Source organism: Bos indicus x Bos taurus, chromosome 25 (genome assembly GCF_003369695.1).
Source record: "Bos indicus x Bos taurus breed Angus x Brahman F1 hybrid chromosome 25, Bos_hybrid_MaternalHap_v2.0, whole genome shotgun sequence".
In the NCBI taxonomy this organism is placed as follows: domain Eukaryota; kingdom Metazoa; phylum Chordata; class Mammalia; order Artiodactyla; family Bovidae; genus Bos; species Bos indicus x Bos taurus.
Window position 1 is genome coordinate 19,634,223 of NC_040100.1, and position 17,726 is coordinate 19,651,948.

The 17,726-nt window shown below is 41.0% G+C and overlaps 1 long non-coding RNA gene across 2 annotated transcripts in view; it reads right to left on the reverse strand.

Moving 5' to 3' along the window:
• LOC113883443 overlaps positions 1-17,726 on the reverse strand; it is a 62,141-nt gene that overhangs the window by 14,513 nt on the left and 29,902 nt on the right. For both annotated transcript variants that reach the window (XR_003508642.1, XR_003508643.1), the window contains exon 3: positions 16,150-16,608. This is a non-coding gene — a long non-coding RNA (uncharacterized LOC113883443). The remainder of the gene's footprint in view (positions 1-16,149; positions 16,609-17,726) is intronic.

Here is a 17,726-nt window from a genome sequence, read left to right on the forward strand (position 1 = left end):
TGCCTGAGCTACAGTGATTTTCAACTGTGCTAACAGAACCCAACCAAATAGTTCAAGCAAACACCATAAAAGATGTTGTGTTAGGGAAAGAGAGGTATGAGGCTAAATAAACAAAGGAACTAACCCCAAATGAAATAGAGTTAATACAAGAAAATCAGAAGAGAATTCTAAAACAAGTATAGTTGACACACTAAGAAATATTTGAGTAGATATTACATTCTCAAATCAAAATTAGACTGCCAACAATAAAAATAAGCAGAATTCTTGAAATTTAAATCATGAATACTAAATTGAAAACCCAACATAAAAGCTGAGTAGCAGGACAAATGAAGAACACAGGAGCAGGACACATGAAGACCACTTTGGGGATCCAGAAATCACAACAGGTTTTTCTCTAGAATGTAGCACTAAAGTAAAATTAAGAATTTCTCTACACCTGACACCCTCTCCATCCATCCAACATAGCTCGAAAATTTGAAGTCACCTTGTTGAGCATGCCCTTGGAACAGGAAGACAGAGGCTGTCACTTCACTTTAAAATAATCTTTAAATAAAGTTTTTAAATTAAAATTTAAAATTTTAATAAAATTAAACATATAAATAATATCTTTCAATGAAATTTGAATATTACATGGAATATGCTAAAATAAGACTTTTCCATGGTTTGAGGTGAACTGAGTGACTAATAATGACCAGGAAAATCCTGACGCTTCCCTGGGACCTCTCTCAGGGCTCTAGAATGGGTTTGAACAAACAGCAGAAAACAAGAATAAAACTGTCAAATGATTACCCCTACAGTCCTGCTAGTTCCATCTAATGGCTTCATTTGGTTTTCAAACTATAGAGTACATCGGAAACTCCAGAAGAGCTTGTTAAAAGTAGATCCGGAGGCCCCAAGCCTCAAAGAGTCACACTCAGGAGGCCTGGAGGAAATGCAGCAATCAGTATTTTAAACAACCCCCACCAAATAATTCTAACCAAGTTTACTTGCTCACCACACCTTAAATAATACTCTTCAAACCCACAGCCCAACCTACAATTGCTTTCCTCTGTGCCTCAACGCAGGCTTTTCATTTCCCTTAAAAATCCATTTCAATAGCCCAAAATGCCATTTCTTTAGCAAAGCTCTCCTGGATCCCCTTCTGGGCTCCTATTTTCTTCCTGTACCTGGGGGCATTTGTAACCTCCCCTAAAGTTTAGCACTCTGGATAAAGTCATAGGCTTTGGATTAAAAGCCTGGGGCTCAGGTCCCAGCTTTGCCACTTTACTAGCCATGTGACCTTGACCAGATCATTTAAATGTCACAGGCCAAAGCAACAGTTGAGAACGGGAGACTAGAAGCCCAAGATGCTGGAATGAGAATATACATACAATAAATCCAAAGGACCAGAGGTGAGAAATGAGGTTAGAGCTGCAAATCAGGGGAAGAGTTCAAACCAGGGACAAGGAAGAGAGAAGAAAGAAAACGTTGAGGTAAAGAAATCAGCAAAACAGAAAGGAAGATAAGAAATCAGCTGAGAAAGGGGGAGAGATTTGGGTACAGAGCATTTGCAGCTGGCTCATATGACTCACAGGACTCATGAGGGCCACTGTACACACTTCTCCCCTGATCCTCCTTCGGGGACATCACCTTGTACTTAATTTCAGCCACTTCAGTGTTTACACTGGGGAAACTGGCAAACCTTGCAAATCAGAGTTGTTGGTTTTTTTAAGCAAGTTGGTTGTCCAACCTGTCCCAGCCCAGCACTGAGTCTATCTAAGGAGATCAATTGTTCTTAAGCACCAAATTTTGTGAGTCATCTTTTTTGGCAGGCAGGTTCACACAAACAGGCAGAATAAGCTCATTCAAATGGCCATTTGTTTTTGTTCAGCTGCTAAGTTGTGTCTGACTCTTTGCGATCCCAGGGACTTCAGCGTACCAGGCTTCCCTGTCCTTCACCATCTCCCAGAGTTTGCTTAATTTAATGGCCATTGAGTTAGTGATGCCTTCCAACCATCTCATCCTCGGTCTCCCCCTTCTTCTCCTGCCCTCAATCTTTCCCAGCATCAGGGTATTTTCCAATGAGTCAGCCCTTTGCATCATGTGGCCAAATGGCCACTGAGGGGAAAGGAATGAATGCACAGATGCATGAATGAATTTTCCTGAAGGTGTTCCTAACATGAATTCCTAATGGAAAGGAATTATAAGTATTTTAGTAATTGCAGCTTTTTTTTTTTTTTAAACTGGAGGATATCCTGTTTATTTTTTTTTAATTTTTTTTAATTAATTTTATTTTATTTTTAAACTTTACATAATTGTATTAGTTTTGCCAAATATCAAAATGAATCCACCACAGGTATACATGTGTTCCCCATCCTGAACCCTCCTCCCTCCTCCCTCCCCATACCATCCCTCTGGGTCGTCCCAGTGCACCAGCCCCAAGCATCCAGTATCGTGCATTGAACCTGGACTGGCATCTCGTTTCATACATGATATTTTACATGTTTCAATGCCATTCTTACAATGCCAATGTAATTGCAGCTTTTCAGGTGGCAAATGAGAGAGGCATTCCCCACAGTCTGCAGTCAAGAACTCAAGCATCATTATTCAATCACAGACACCTCTTCATGAAGCAAATAAATAGATATTTCCATGGAATTTGGCAAAGCCAATTTTTGCAACCTCCTTTCCCTTTTAGCAAGGAGAGTGGGAAAGTTCATGATGGAAGTTTCTCAGCTGAATGAAAGTCATAAACAAACATGGACTGGACTCCCCCAGTAGATGAAGACTCTCTGATTGCTCCAGGATCAAATACATTAATACAAATCTGAGGTCTGACAGATTTCAGACCTCAGCAGTCTCTCTGCACTCTCTCCACCAAAACCATTTCAGCTGACTTGATCAAGGAATATGCTACTGATTTTTTAACATTTGGACAGGAAGTGGTAGTGGGCAAATGGTTAACTTAAGCCAAGACTGGATTACAATTTATCTCTGAGAGCCATAACATACTTTCTGCCTCTTTGCATATGTGCTAAGTTGCTTCAGTCATGACCAACTCTATGCAACCCTATGGACTATAGCCTGCCAGGTTCCTCTGACCATGGGATTCTCCAGGCAAGCATACTGGAGTGGGTTGCCATGCCCTCCTCCAGGGGATCTTCTCAAACCAGGGATGGAACTCACGTCTCTTATGTTTCCCGCATTGGCAGGCAGGTTCTCTACCATCAGCGCTACCTGGGAAGCCCTTGTGCCTCTTTACCTGATCTATAACCATGTAGTTAGTGTAGACTGAACATGGATTGGTATATGCTTTAGAAAAAGCCAAGGATGTACCTAGAGGTTATCATGCTAAGCGAAGTCAGAAAGAGAAAGACAAATACCACATGATGTCACTTATATGTGCAATCGAAAATACAATGCAATTCAATGTATCTGTGAAACAAAAATAGACTCAGAGATACAAAGGATGACTTGTGGTTGCCGAGTGAGGGGAGGGGAGGGAAGGAATGGGAGTTTGAGATTAGTGGAGGCAAACTATTATATATAGGATGGATAAACAACAAGGCCTACTGTATAACACAAGGACCTATATTCAATATCCTGTGACAAGCCATATTGGAAAAGAATATGAAAAAGAATATATGTTTAACTGAGTTCACTTTGCTGTACAGAAGAAATTAACACAATATTGTTAATCCACTATACACCAATAAAATTTTTTAAATTAAAAAAAAGAAAAAAGCCAAGGGACTTGCCTAGATTCCTCAACACATTTTGAACTTTACAGATCTTTATTTGGAGGAATCGTTGTATAAACTCACTAAATAATTTTAGTGTATACTTTAAAAAGCTGGAAAATGTGAATGTGTCCTTTAAGTGTATCTATTATCAGAGCAGCAAGACAATAAAACAGCTGCAGGTAGAGCCTAAGTTGCGATGCTTGACACCTACAGGTGCTCAATAAATTCTTGGTGTTGAGTGGATGTGGAGGAGAGAGAAGAAGAAAGCTTGTAGGAAGGCTCTCTCTTATCCTTTTTCATCTTAGACCAAGCTGCTCAAAAACAAAACATGATTAGTTAGGAATCAAATGTTCTCCTTCCTGGGAAGAAGGCTCAGAGGAGGCAAAATGAGCAGGATGCTGTAGGCAGTTATACTGATTAGGAAATTAGGAAGCAAAATAATCTCTTCTCATCAATAAGTGAAAGCAGGTCATTAGAGGCTTCTTGTGAAATGTGAAGACAGTCTCCTGTGAGGACTGTTGATGCTCTAAGGTTCAAACAGCAGAAGCTGAGTCCCATTTGGGTATGAATTCAGGTTTTAAAACTTATCCTTCTCCTGAGTCCTAGTAGTACAATTAGAATTAAATTAAATTGGATCATGAACATTTGAACTGTATAAAGAAAAATACCACATCATATTGAGGCATTCATATGTCTTAAAGTTTTGCTCTAACCCTTCCATATTTTTATTTTTTAATGAAGTATAGTTGACATATACTAGTTTCAGGTGTACAACATAGTATCTTGATATTTTTATAGATTATATATTGGCTATATTCCCTGTGCTGTACATTACATTCTTGTAACTAATCTGTGTTATACCTAACAGTCTGTACCTCTTAAGCCCCTTTACCCCTGTTTCCCCTCCTCCCACTCCCTCCCTTCTTGCAACCACCCATCTGTTCTCTGTACTCTATTTCCTTTGTAATGTTTGTTCATCTGCTTGTTCTTTAGATTTTGCATATAGGTGAAAACATATAGTATTTGTGGATATTTTTAAGTGTTTATATTCATAGTCAGTTAATTATGACTTATTTTATTTAGAAGGTTTTTTATTTTTCAGTGTAATTGGCTAAGGTTTGCAGTAGAGACTAAGGAAATGAGCCTCTGATCCACCCCCTTCTCTGAGAACTGCCTTTGCTCTTCTGGACCTCAGCCTCAGTGACTTTCCTTTGTGGTCCTGATTTCCAGCATGGCTGAGTGGATCAGCATGAACACTGGCTCAGGCTGAGACAAATTCTCTCTGGAGAATTTGAACTTGGGAAGCGAGGAACAGACTCTAGGGAGTGTGGGAGGATGTTTGAATGCTAGACACGTAACTTGGGAGTTTGGGGCCAACTAAGGGTTTATTTAACTTATATGCAGACTATATCATGTGAAATCCTGGGCTGGATGAATCATAAGCTGGAATCAAGACTGCTGGGAGAAATATCAACAACCCCAGAAATGCAAATGATTCTACCCTAATGGCAGAAAATGAAGAGGAACTAAAGAGCCTCTTGACGAAGGTGAAAGAGGAGAGTAAAAAAGCTGCTTAAAATTCAACATTCAAAAAACTAAGATCAGGGCATCCAGTCCCATCACTTCACGGCAAATAGATGGGGGTGGCGGGAAATGGAATAAGTGGCAGATTTAATTTTCTTGGGCTTCAAAATCACTATGGATGGTGACTGCAGCCATGAAATTAAAACATGTTTGTTTCTTAGAAGAAAGGCTATGACAAACTTAGCATATTAAAAAGCAGAAACATCATTTTGCCAACAAAGATCCATCTAATCAAAGCTATTGTTTTTCTAGTAGTCATGTATGGATATGACAGTTGGACCGTAAAGAAAGCTGAGCACCAAAGAATTGATGCTTTCAACTGTGGTGCTGGAGAAGACTCTTGAGAGTTCCTCAGGCTGCCAGGAGATCAAACCGGACAATCCTAAAGGAAATCAACCCTGAATATTCACTGGACGGACTGGTGCTGAAGCTGAAGTTCCAATACTATGGCCAGCTGATGCAATGAGCCCACTTATTAGAAAAGACCCTCATCCTGGGAAAGATTGAGGGCAGAAGGAGAAGAGGGTGACAGAGGATGAGATGGTTGGATAGCATAACCGACTCGATGGATATGAGTTTAAGCAAGCTCCAGGAGACAGTGATGGACAGGGAAGCCTGGCATGCTGCAGTCCATGGGGTCACAAAGAGTTGGACATGACTTAGCGACTGAACAACAACAACAAAGGTCTGTAAAAGCGGACAGAGCCAGTTTAGTGCAAGAGTATAAAGCACATATGCCGACCAAAAAGTAGAGATGGAAATAAGAGACCTGAGAACAAGAAACAACTCCCTGGGTTCCCAATGGCTTGACAGATTCTGCTTCTGGCCTCCCCGGGTTCTAACTGTTCTTATGTGAAGAATCCCAGCATTCCTTCTAGAAAATCTTTTTTAACTGAAGCAAGTTGAAAGTGGGTTTCTGTCACTAATCACCAAAAGCAGCAGAAGCTAAGTATTCTGACACAGTTACTCCTAGCCCCTGGGAAAACCTCACTGGTCCAGCAGCCACAAGTCAGGCATCACCTGTATCCTATGCTACTGTTGTTGTTGTTGCTCAGTCATGTCCAACTCTTGGTGACCCCATGAACAGCAGCACACCAGGCTTCTCTGTCCTCCACTATCTCCTGGAGTTGGCTCAAACTCATGTCCACTGAGTCGGTGATGCCATCCAACCATCTCATCCTCTGTCATTAGGCAAGAACAAAACAGAGGTGCGTCCTGGAGCTGGACGAGTGCCTGGATCCTAGTCTCAGGTCTACCTCAATCCAGCCATGTGACCTGGAGCACACTGTACACCTCACTGTGCCTTTGCTTCCTCTTCTACAGTATCCCAAGTCCACCTCTTTCCATTTGCAAGGTGCTGAGTGGGTCCTCAGTAGATACTGATCTTCTTCCATTAAAGTGACAGTTTCTTCCACTTAGGAAATGTGGGGGTTTAGCTCCTCTATTGATCTGATTTTTCCTTTGAGACTTTGAGCTCTTACAATAAAGATCTTAAAAAATACCCAGAGTCTTTCATGCTCATTCAGGGTCCATTTCAAAAGATGGAGCCAGGCTGCCTGGCAGCATGGATCTACTGGTTGTCTTGCTGCAAGACAGAAACGAACCAAATAACATGAAGGGACATGATCAGGGAATGGAGGATTTTATAAGCTTTATCACATTTAATCCTTACAAACAATCATATTCCTAATATACAGATGAGCAAAATGAGTCCAGAGTATCTTAGTAACTTTCCCAGGTGTCACAGGGGACAGCTGGGAGGGCCAGAACTATACTCAGGTCTGAGTGATCTTAACCACTGCTCTCAATTTTCCCACTGCCTGCAGCTTGGTATACAACCCACCCTTGACCTTTGCAGAAATTCTACTGTCCAGACCTTGTTTTTGTGGCTTTTATATGACTCACTGATCTTCCAGAAAGCAAGCAATGGGGAAATGCACCACTTTCCCTCATCCAGATATGAAATCCTTCCTGACTGTGACTGCTATCTCCATCCCTTCACCTCTCCATTATCAGTCTCCTCCTCTGGAAAAATAAATTTTAAAATAACATCAACATTGGCAAAGTGTTCTGAGAATGACACAAATAAGCTATGGGAAGCACTTCAGGAAATGTCTAGCAGATAGTGAACACTTGAAAAATGTTGGTTATTAAACACAGCATCTGCTTACCTGCCTTCCCCTGGCATAAGTGGCATCCTTCACTTTGAATCAGATTTACACCTTTATTCAGCAAGGAGATCAAACCAGTCAAGCCTAAAGGAAATTAATCCTGAATACTCATTGGAAGGACTGATACTAAGGTTGAAGCTCCAAGACTTTGGCCACCTGATGCAACAGACGACTCACTGGAAAAGACCCTGATGCTGGGAAAGATTGAAGGCAGGAGAAGAGGGTGACAGAGGATGAGATGGTTGGATGACATCACCGATTCAATGGACATGAACTTGGGCAAACTCCGGGAGGTGGTGAGAGACAGGGAGGCCTGGTGTGCTGCGGTCCATGTGGTCGCAAAGTCGGACACGACTTGGTGACTGAACAACAACAACACCTTTATTCATTTATTCCTTTAATCCACAAACAAGTATTAGTGACCGTGCTATGAGAGTACAGACATGGGTCTAAATCACCATTTGAAGCTAGGGAAGTGAAGAAATAGGGAGGGGTGTTCAGAGAAAGAATAATGTAGTTTAAGACTAGGATGCAGGAGAAGATATAACACATTCTAGGGAACAAGTAGCTCATTTTAAGACATAAAGTTAGAGCATATCATTCTTAGGATCAGAATGATTGATAGTTTTCCATATCACTCACAGTTGTGATATAAGCTGAGGTCATCACAAGGAATGGTCTACAAGACCTCTGATGATGTGCCTCTGCCCACTTCTCTCTGCCCTGCTCTCCTCCAACCCACCAGCCTTCTCACAGATCCTTGAAATCATCCCCAGGGCCCTTGCACTTACAGCTCCTCCTCCAGATATCCGCATGTCTCAATATCTCAGCTCCTTCAAGTCTTCATTCAACTATCACCTGAGATATATCAGTGAGATATTCCCTGAACACCGTCTTTTAAACTGTCCCACCCTCTCCTCTCACCCCCTACTCCTTTCTTGCTTTAAGTCTCTCCACTGAACTTATTGCCTTCAGATAGGTTCCATTTGTCTACCCAACTAGAATGAAGCTCTGAGATTTTGTTTCTGTTCACTGTTACATTCTCAGCACAAAGAAAGGACTGTTCCTGGCACCTTGATAAAGGTTAATTGAATGAATGAATGTGGTCGGTCACAAAATAGCTAAAACAAAAGAGAAGTTGTCAAGAGCCAGATCACAGGGAGGCCTGTGGGCTAAGACAAGGAGATGGAATCTAAGCTTAAATCCTGTGAGGAACCATGAGGGGTGACGGCAGGGTGTGGTGTGATCAGAGTCACACTGTAAACAATCCCTTAGACTAGGGTGTGGAGAACAGGACAGGCAGCGAGACCATTTCAGAGACTGAAGCTGTGATCTCCATGAGAAGTCAAGAAGGCCTTAATGGAGGCTGTGAGCACAAGGCTGGGGGAGAAGGAGCCGAGTGACAGGCATCTAAAGGGAGAATCTGTGGGGCATGGTGACTGGCTGACAATGGCAAATACCTAAGGGGGGCAGGCGGTGTCTTAAATGACTCCTTTGGTTTCTTTTAGAGAATATGAGTGGCAATTTGAAGAAGGAGCGAGTTTGATTTTGCATATATTGAATTTTATGTGCCAATAAAGATGCCCGTAACTAGTCACAGAGATTTGATGTTTAGTGGAGATCTGAGTTAGACCAAGGAATCTCATTGCATAAACGGTATTTGCAGGGGTTCCAACTGAAATCGTAGGTCCTGGAATTGTAATGGAAGCCTTACAGTGGCACCCTACAGTGTAGGGGGTGAGAGATGGTAGGAAGTATAAATAAAAACTGATAGGAATCCAATGGGAAACAGATTTTACTCTCTCTCCAGGTAGAACTTGGAATGCGTTATTCTAACATAATCCCCTATGGTAACTGACCCTGCATAATAATTAGGTACAGTGCTATTGGTCATCTACATTGTGGGTGAATTTGGTCTTGTGTGCCAGCATAGGAAACTAACCACCTGCTGCATAATACTGTTTCCCTGATAAAATGTATAGCCCATTCACAAGCTGAGGACTGCTGACACTACAAGATGAGAAATCCTCATAGCAGCCCACATTTTTCAGAATTCCAGCTGTACCTTGTGAATTCTTCCACCTGAAGGACAACTGTTTCATAAAATGTGAGTAAAGTATGTTTCTAATTCCCAAATGGGTTGCTGATGCTGAGGAATGTAGATCATCTACATAGTATCACAGCTGAAGCTCTGAGATGGGAGGGATCCTTGAGCAGTACAGCACAGAGGAAATAGAGGTGAGCTCCTAAGGCATGTTAACTGAACTCTGGGAACACAAATATCTGAGAGTACATTATAAAACTTGGTAAATGTGTTACACACAGAGTCTGTGGAATTCATAGTGCAGGATCTGGATAAAACAACTGGCTATAAATAGTCGGGACCTTTACTTACTTCCACAGCCCACACCCAGATCTTGGTTTCTAATGGTGGTGGTTTAATCACGTCATGTCCAACTCTCTGTGACCCCATGGACTGTAGCGCACCAGGCTCCTCTGTCCATGGGATTTCCCAGGCTAGATTACTGGAGTGGGTTGCCATTTCCTTCTCCAGGGGATCTTCCCAACCCAAGGATTGAACCCAAGTCTCCCACATTGCGGGTGGATTCTTTACAGTCTGGAGCCACCAGGAAAGCCTGGTGGGATCTTTGGGTTGTCACTAAAAAAAACTCAACCTGATTTAAGAAAAAGAGAGAAAGAAAGGAAAGGAAAAGAAAAGAAAGGATGGAAGAAGTTAGGAAGGAAAAAGAGGGAATGCTATTGGCTCACATATCTGTAAAGTCAGGGGAAAACTTCTACAGCTTCAGGCATTACTGGATCCTGAATGATGGTTTCTGGTCAGTTTAGCTTTCTACCATCTCTTGACTGATTTCTTGTGTGTTGGCTGCTTGCCGAGCAAGCTGACCCTTCACAGAAGCAAGATGCCTGTCATTAGTTTCAGGTTTATGTTTTATTTTCCCAACACATTCACAGAAAGAGGATGCCTCTTTTCCAATCACTCTAACAAACGGAGTGAACACAAGTGATTGGACGAGCTTGGGTCACGTGCCATCCCTAAAGTGACACTAACACACAGAGGGAATAGAATCCATATCAGCCACACCTGAGTTACATGCAACCTAAAATGCAATCAGACCTGAAGTAGGAGAAATAAGTGATTCCCCAAGGAAATTATGGATTCTATTACCAGAAGGAGGATTAGATGCTGGGCAGCAAGAATACCAGATGTCTCAGGGGAACCAGGCTGGAGAAAAACCTTCCTTAGGGGCTTCTCTTCCCAGAAGGCCTCTTTAAGGGCTGATCCAAAGGTGTTAGTGATCTCAGGGAGTCAAAAAAAATTAAAAAATTTCACATTAAGTGTAGAGAGAATGAGTTTGACTGAGGACATATCTCCCACCTATGAATGGGAGAATGCCTATCTCCAACCTTTCTGTTTCACCCACCTTCTTCTGCTATAAGACCCAACAAGTTGACTTTAATACCCAGCCTTCCCCCGTATCCAGTGTCACATTGATCTCTGCTGTTATTTGGCAGAATGATTGAGAAGGAGAAAATAAGAAATTAAGTTTGGCAATTCTTGAGATTGGTGCTGAGTATGGAAACAAAAGTTACTTCTGAAACTTGTGGGTGTGCTTTCTTTTAATTTGGCTGCACTGAATCTTAGCTGTAGCACATGGGATCTTTAATTGTGGCATGCAGGATCTTTTAGTTGCAGCATGTGGGATCCAGTTCCCAAGCCAGGGATCAAACCCGGGCCCCTGCACTGGGAGCCAGATCTTAGCCACTGGATCATCAGGGAAGTCCCTATAGGTGTACTTCCATGTAGAGTCTACCCCCACTTCCCCTCACTCTAGAAATTCATACTGTATGTGGCTCACCCTCAGGTCATACTTCTTTAAAAAGATGAATTGTTATTCTACATGCAGGGAGATTGAATGATAGGGCCTGCCACATCCTCTATTTTCTGTGACAGGGAAAGGGGGATGGGTTGGAGCAAAGAAGGACTGGGGTGGACTCAGCTCAGGCACCAGCCAAGGGACCAGTGTTGGTAGTTGGTTTAGTAAAGCAGGCTGTACAGGTCACAGGATGGGTCTAAGATGAGAAAAGTAAAGTCCTAAGTAGTGACAGGGATACCAAGAGAAGGCAAATGAGGAGTCTAAGGACACTGCATGAAGCAACACAGGCTCCAGAGTCCACGATCCAGTTGCTCTAACAGAAGTGCTGCAGCCAGGTGGGAGAGTGTGAGAGTCGGTCCCTAGAGGTGATTCAAGCTCAAAGACAACAGGAATTAACAAGGAGAGAACGCATAATGAAAGCCGAGTAGGTACATACTAATGTATGAATGGACTCGTGTAGATAATACATGGGACTCTGGAGTAGGGCCAAAGTCATGATGCTTGGACATTCCTCCATAAATCTAAAAATGTAGCCCTTTAAATTCAACCTCTGATATCAACCAATAATATGTTCAAAAACCTTCCTAAGTCCTCCTCTACCGGAGCCAACTTTATAGCCTGATGTTAAAATAGTGTTTTCCCACGAATTCTTTATTAAACTTGTTTCTTGACTTATGATCTGTCAACAAAGGGGTTGTTGTCTCCTAAAATATGGATCCAGCTTTTTTAAGGCCCACACCTTGGCTGGGCACTCCTTTAAGAAAGCTTCCTCTTTTGATGGCTATTTTTCTGCTGAAACAGATCATCAATTCTTTCAGTCTGTCTTCTTGTCATGCCTGAAGCATTTATGCCTTACTTAAGCCTTTCATTATAATCAGCTGCCCTTACTTTGCTATTCCCTGCAAGGGCTTTGCCTCAATCACATAAGCATTAGAACAACTGCCCTTTTAGCTATGGATCAAGTTTTCTTTGGGGTGCCCTATGTAAATGAGAACACTTCAAAATGCTAATTTATAATAAGTCAAAAGTTGACTGACAGAGTAATAATACTACTGCTATGAGTGGACTGTTGAGAGGCTAAAAGAATGGATCAAGAAAGAACACAGCTGGGAAGAAGAGGTGAACTGATCAAAAGCAAGGACAGAAAAGGAAGAAAGAGAAACACAGGCAGTGGCTGCCATCAGAGGTGTGGGGATTCTATTAGGCTGGAACTGGCAGGGGAAAAGACAAATTTCTTTGTTACCATCATGATAGCTGTGTAACAGAAAACAATATAAGATTTGGAAGTCTCCAGGAAAAACAAATGAATTTGATAGAGTAACTGATAGGATAAAGCACTTTTAAAAACTATGTATATGAGAAAGGCAAGTATTACAAATAAAAAGGACAAAAGAAGGATAATCGGAAATTTTTCAAGATAAGAAATATAATCACTGTATACCTTTTGACTCTTCATAACAATAATAGATATTGTTCACCAGTATTCATACGATTAGTTTACCCTTGAAGAACACAGTTTGAACTGCATAGTTCCATTTATACACCAATTTTTTTCAGTAAATATATACTACAGTACTACATGACCCACGATTGGTTGAACCCATGGATGTAGAACCATGGATACACAAGGCCAAATCTAAAGTGATACATGGATTCTTGATTGTGTGGTATCAGCATTGCTAATCCTCATTTGGCTCAAGGTTCAATTATATAAACAGTGGCATCACTATAGTAGTAGGATGGGAGATAGGGAGTATAAGTGAGCTAAATCCTCAACTATTACTTCAGGATGTACAAAAATAATACCTGAAGTTGATACATCAAGAAATAGGTAAAGGAACTTATCATTTGGGAAACAGCTTGAAGAGTTCAAAACAGCTGCCTTCAGAGAACAGGAAAGGAGGGTGGAACAGAGACTGTTGCTTCTCATCACAGTTCTTGTGTTATCTAACTACTTTTAGTTAGCACCGGACTTAGTGTCAGGAAAAGTTTTACCAAGGACCTGCCCTGTGCTAAGTATTGTTGTTACTTAGTAAGTTGTGACCGACTCTTGTGACTCCATGGGCTGTAGCCCGCCAGGCTCCTCTGTCCCCAGGATTCTCCGTGCAAGAATACTGGAGTGAGTTGCCATTTCGTCCTCCAGGGCATCTTCCCGACCCAGGGATCAAACCCACGCCTCTTGCATCTCCTGCGTTGGAGGGCAGATTCTTTGCCACTGAGCCAAATGACAAACACTTCTCTGGCTTACTGCCAGATACGAAGCACTTCACATTTATCAACTCCTTCAATCTCTGCAACAACTTGATGAAGTGGTTAATCTTATTTTTCCCATTTAACAGAAAAGGAAATTGAGGCACAGAGGATGAAAACCTTGCCTGAGGTCACAGTTGAGAGTGGTTGCGCTAGCATCTGAGCCCAGGTAACCCAGCTCATAGCCTCTGCACTTTGCCTGCTCCCTAACAAAACCAAGGCATGGATATTATTATCTCAACTTTGGAGACAAGGAAACATGGGGACATAAAAAATCATTTTCTAAGATCACATAGATAGTGGATAGGATCTGTATGACTATGAGTTTGATTAACTTTAACACTCACGCTCTGTCTCTCCATGGCATCATGCAACTTTGTGTTTAAAAAGATTAGACAGTTGTGAACAAGGCAAGAACATCCATTTCTGTCACTGCTATGTAATATAGTGCTGGAAGTTCTAGCCAGTGCAGTAAGGTAAGAGAAGAAAAAAGGTGAGGAGAGAGAAGAGAAGAGAAAAGAAAAAAGCATACTGATGAAAAGAAAGAGAAAAGGAAGAAATAAAGTGGTCCATATTTACAGAGGACATGATATGCTACATAGAAAATTCCAAGTAATCTACAAAATACAACTAGAATAAATGAGTTCAGCGAGGTGACAGGATATAAGATAAATATTCAAAAATCAGTTCTATTTCTACACATTAATAATAACATATAAAAGCCAAAATTTAAAATACAATACCATTTATAATCACTCCCTTCTGCCCAGGTGACACTTGATGTGCTGAGACATGAAGAGTAAGGAGTCTATAGAGACTAAAGCAGGAATGATCAAAGTAAAAGAAGTAAAACACAGGCTCTGATGTGATGGAATGAGTCTGAAAGTGTTCCAAGAACTAGAAAAAAGTCCAGTACAGCTGAAGCAAAATGAGTAAGATGGAAGAATGGACTGAAGGGAGTTTGGAGAGAGAAGCAGGAGCCGTGGAACCTTGAAAAGGCATAGTGAGGCATCTTCTCCTCGGGAAATGATTGAGGGGAAATGAAACAATTTGATTTCACTTCAGATTGAACGATCACTCTGGACACTGCAGAGACAGCTTTGGAGAGGAGCAAGAATGAAGACAAGAAAAATGGGTGAAGATCATCACTGAAGTAAATAATCCAGGAAAGAGATAATGGTGCTGATTCTAGCTAAGATAGTGGCAGGAAAACAGGGGATTAAGAATGAATTTTGGAGGTAGAGTCAGCAGTACCTGTTGATGGACTGAAAAAAAAAAAAAAGAGGACAAGGAAAAGGGAGGGGATCAAAGACAACTCCCAGGTCTTTGGCTTCAGCAACTGGAGAAACAATTACGCTATTTGCTAAGATGATGAAAAACAAGGGAGAAATAAGTAAGCAGAGGAATGCAGCTGAGAAATCAAGTTTTCAGTGCGGGACATAATAAGACTGAAATTCCTAAGGGACAATCAAGTGAACATGACAAGTAGACTCTCCGGATCCAAAAGAGAGCTGAGATACAGACTGAAAGGGGACAACTTCAGCATATAGATGGGTGGTTCTTGATTCTGGCTGCTCAATACATTACCTAAAGGGCTTTTCAAATGTGCTACTGCCCAGACGTTACCACCATATCAACTAAATCAGAAGCTCTGGAGGTAGAAACCAGACATCAGACCTTCTGAGGAACTCTTAGATTTAGAGATTAGAGGAAGGAGAGGGACCAGCAAAAGAAGATTGAGAAGTGGCCAGTGATAAAGGAAGATGCCCAGGAGCTATGGCTCATGGAAGCTGAGTGGGGTATATTTCAAAAAGGAGATAAAACATTGCTACACTGGATGTTATGATAATTCAATGAGCAACACACGCAAAGCACTTTGTAAATTTTTAATTTATAAACACTGGGCTTTCCAGGTGGCGCTAGTGGTAAACAACCTGCCTGCCAATGCAGGAGACAAAATTGATGTGGATTTGATCCCTGGGTTGAGAAGATTCCCTGGAGGAGAGCATGATAACCCACTCCAGTATTCTTGCCTGGAGAATCCCATGGACAGAGGAGCCTGGTGTCCATAGGGTAGGGTTGCAAAGAGTCAGACACAACTAAAGTGACTTAGCACAGCACAAACAAACACTAGATGAGATGTTAGCATCATCTAAGGAGAAAAATTACTCTCCTCCTGGTACAACAGTCCTACCTGGGCCACAGAGGAAGGATATTTCCAACAAACCTGAACCTTAGGTAAATGCTGGCAAGGGAGGTCTACCCCTGGCACTTCTTACACTTAAAAAAAATAATAAAAAATATTATGGCTATGATGATTAAATAAATTTATACCCATTCTCCTTAGCTCAATGCTTAGCATTTCAACATCAGAGTAATAATAGTTATCATTATTATTTGCTCTAACAATACTAAATTATTTCTAATAATAATAAGCATTTATTTCATTACTTAGTATTATTATTAATGCAAACATAGTGCTTTCTATTTGCTAGGCAAAGTTCTAAATGCTTTACATATACTTACTCTGTTAGTATTCCAAAAGGTTAGCTATTGATTTGTTGTTGCTGTTGTTAACTCCAAATGACTTGTTAATTTCAAGTGATTTGGTTTCCCGAGTGGGCACTAGGGGCTTCAGCATCCCAGAACCATTGTTCTGATGTGCAGGTCAATAACAGCCTCATGAGGAGGCTTCTCTGGATGTGGCAGAGAAGATGGGATCTGTCCCGAGGGAAGTCTATGGGCCTCCAGCGCCGTGAGTCAATTCCTAGGACCATATGAAGGACAGCAGGGCTGTCCTATAGGAGAGCTGTGTTCCACAGTGATGTCTGAATTCCTTCATGGAGGCTATGTCATAGGCAAGTTCACATCTGGGCATAGAGACAATTTCATCTGGGTTCTTCAACTCAACTACCGATCACTCATACATTTCAGGTACTTAAGCCTCACATTGGCTTTGGAAAGTAGAGATGGTTATTCCCCATTCTACAAGAGAGGAGACAGAGGCTTAGGTTAAAAACTTGTGCAAATTCACACAACCAGTTAGGATCAGAGTCAGGACTCAAACTGAATACCCTAAATCCACATTCAGACCTTCTTGTCTACCATGCTAATCTATTTTTTTTTACCAAATTTTAAGGAGTTAGAGCTATGGCCAAACTAAAAGAAATCAATGACAAAGACCCCAGAAGAGATCACCTTCAATACACCAAGGGAAAAAAATGGGCAAGGAATATGAACAGGTAATTTGCAGAAGAGAAACACAAATACCAAAAAAAAGAGGTAAATAAAATATAAATTTTAAAAAATATATGTATATTATTTTACACTCATCAGATTCATTTTAAAATGTAAAAGTCAGAAAACAATAAGCACTAGAAAGGATAATGGGTACAACCCTTAGACATTGCTGTTGGAAGCTATAAATTGATGCATAGAATCCAGAGAACAAAGCAAGGTATCTATAAAACTTAAAAACTCATAACCCCGTGATTCTACTTCTAGATATTGTTCATAGAGAACTTCTCTCATTTGTATACAAGGAGACACATATGAGGATATTTCCTACTGGTAGCATGGGAAAAAGTAACTACTTAAATGTCTCTTTATCAGGGAATGAATAAATAAGATTGTGTATTCATTCCATAGAACACTGTCTAGAAGTTAAAGTGAATAAACTAGATCAATGCATATCATCATGAATGAATCTAAAATATACATACTTGACTGAAAATGGCAAACTGGCAGAATGATACATGAAGCACAATATCAATGAAAGAACTGATCTTTAGAAGCAGAGGTTCTAGGATTAGTGCAGAGTGAAGAGGGAATGTATTTGGAACCAGAGCAATCTTTGGTTAAAACTCTTCAACAAATCATTTCTGAAGTCTCCCCATTTCTTTCTGATATCATCTTTACTTCTGTCTTCCTTTTTTCCCCTTCCAGTTTCTCTCTCTCTCCTAAAAACCCCTAATTTCCATGAATCAGTTTCAAAGAAACTGTAAATTCTCTGACATCAAAAGTAAAGCTTTGTATTTCTAAGTATTATCCCTGGGGAATGGGTCCATAGTTTCCATCAGATTATCTGAAACGTCAGTGTCCCG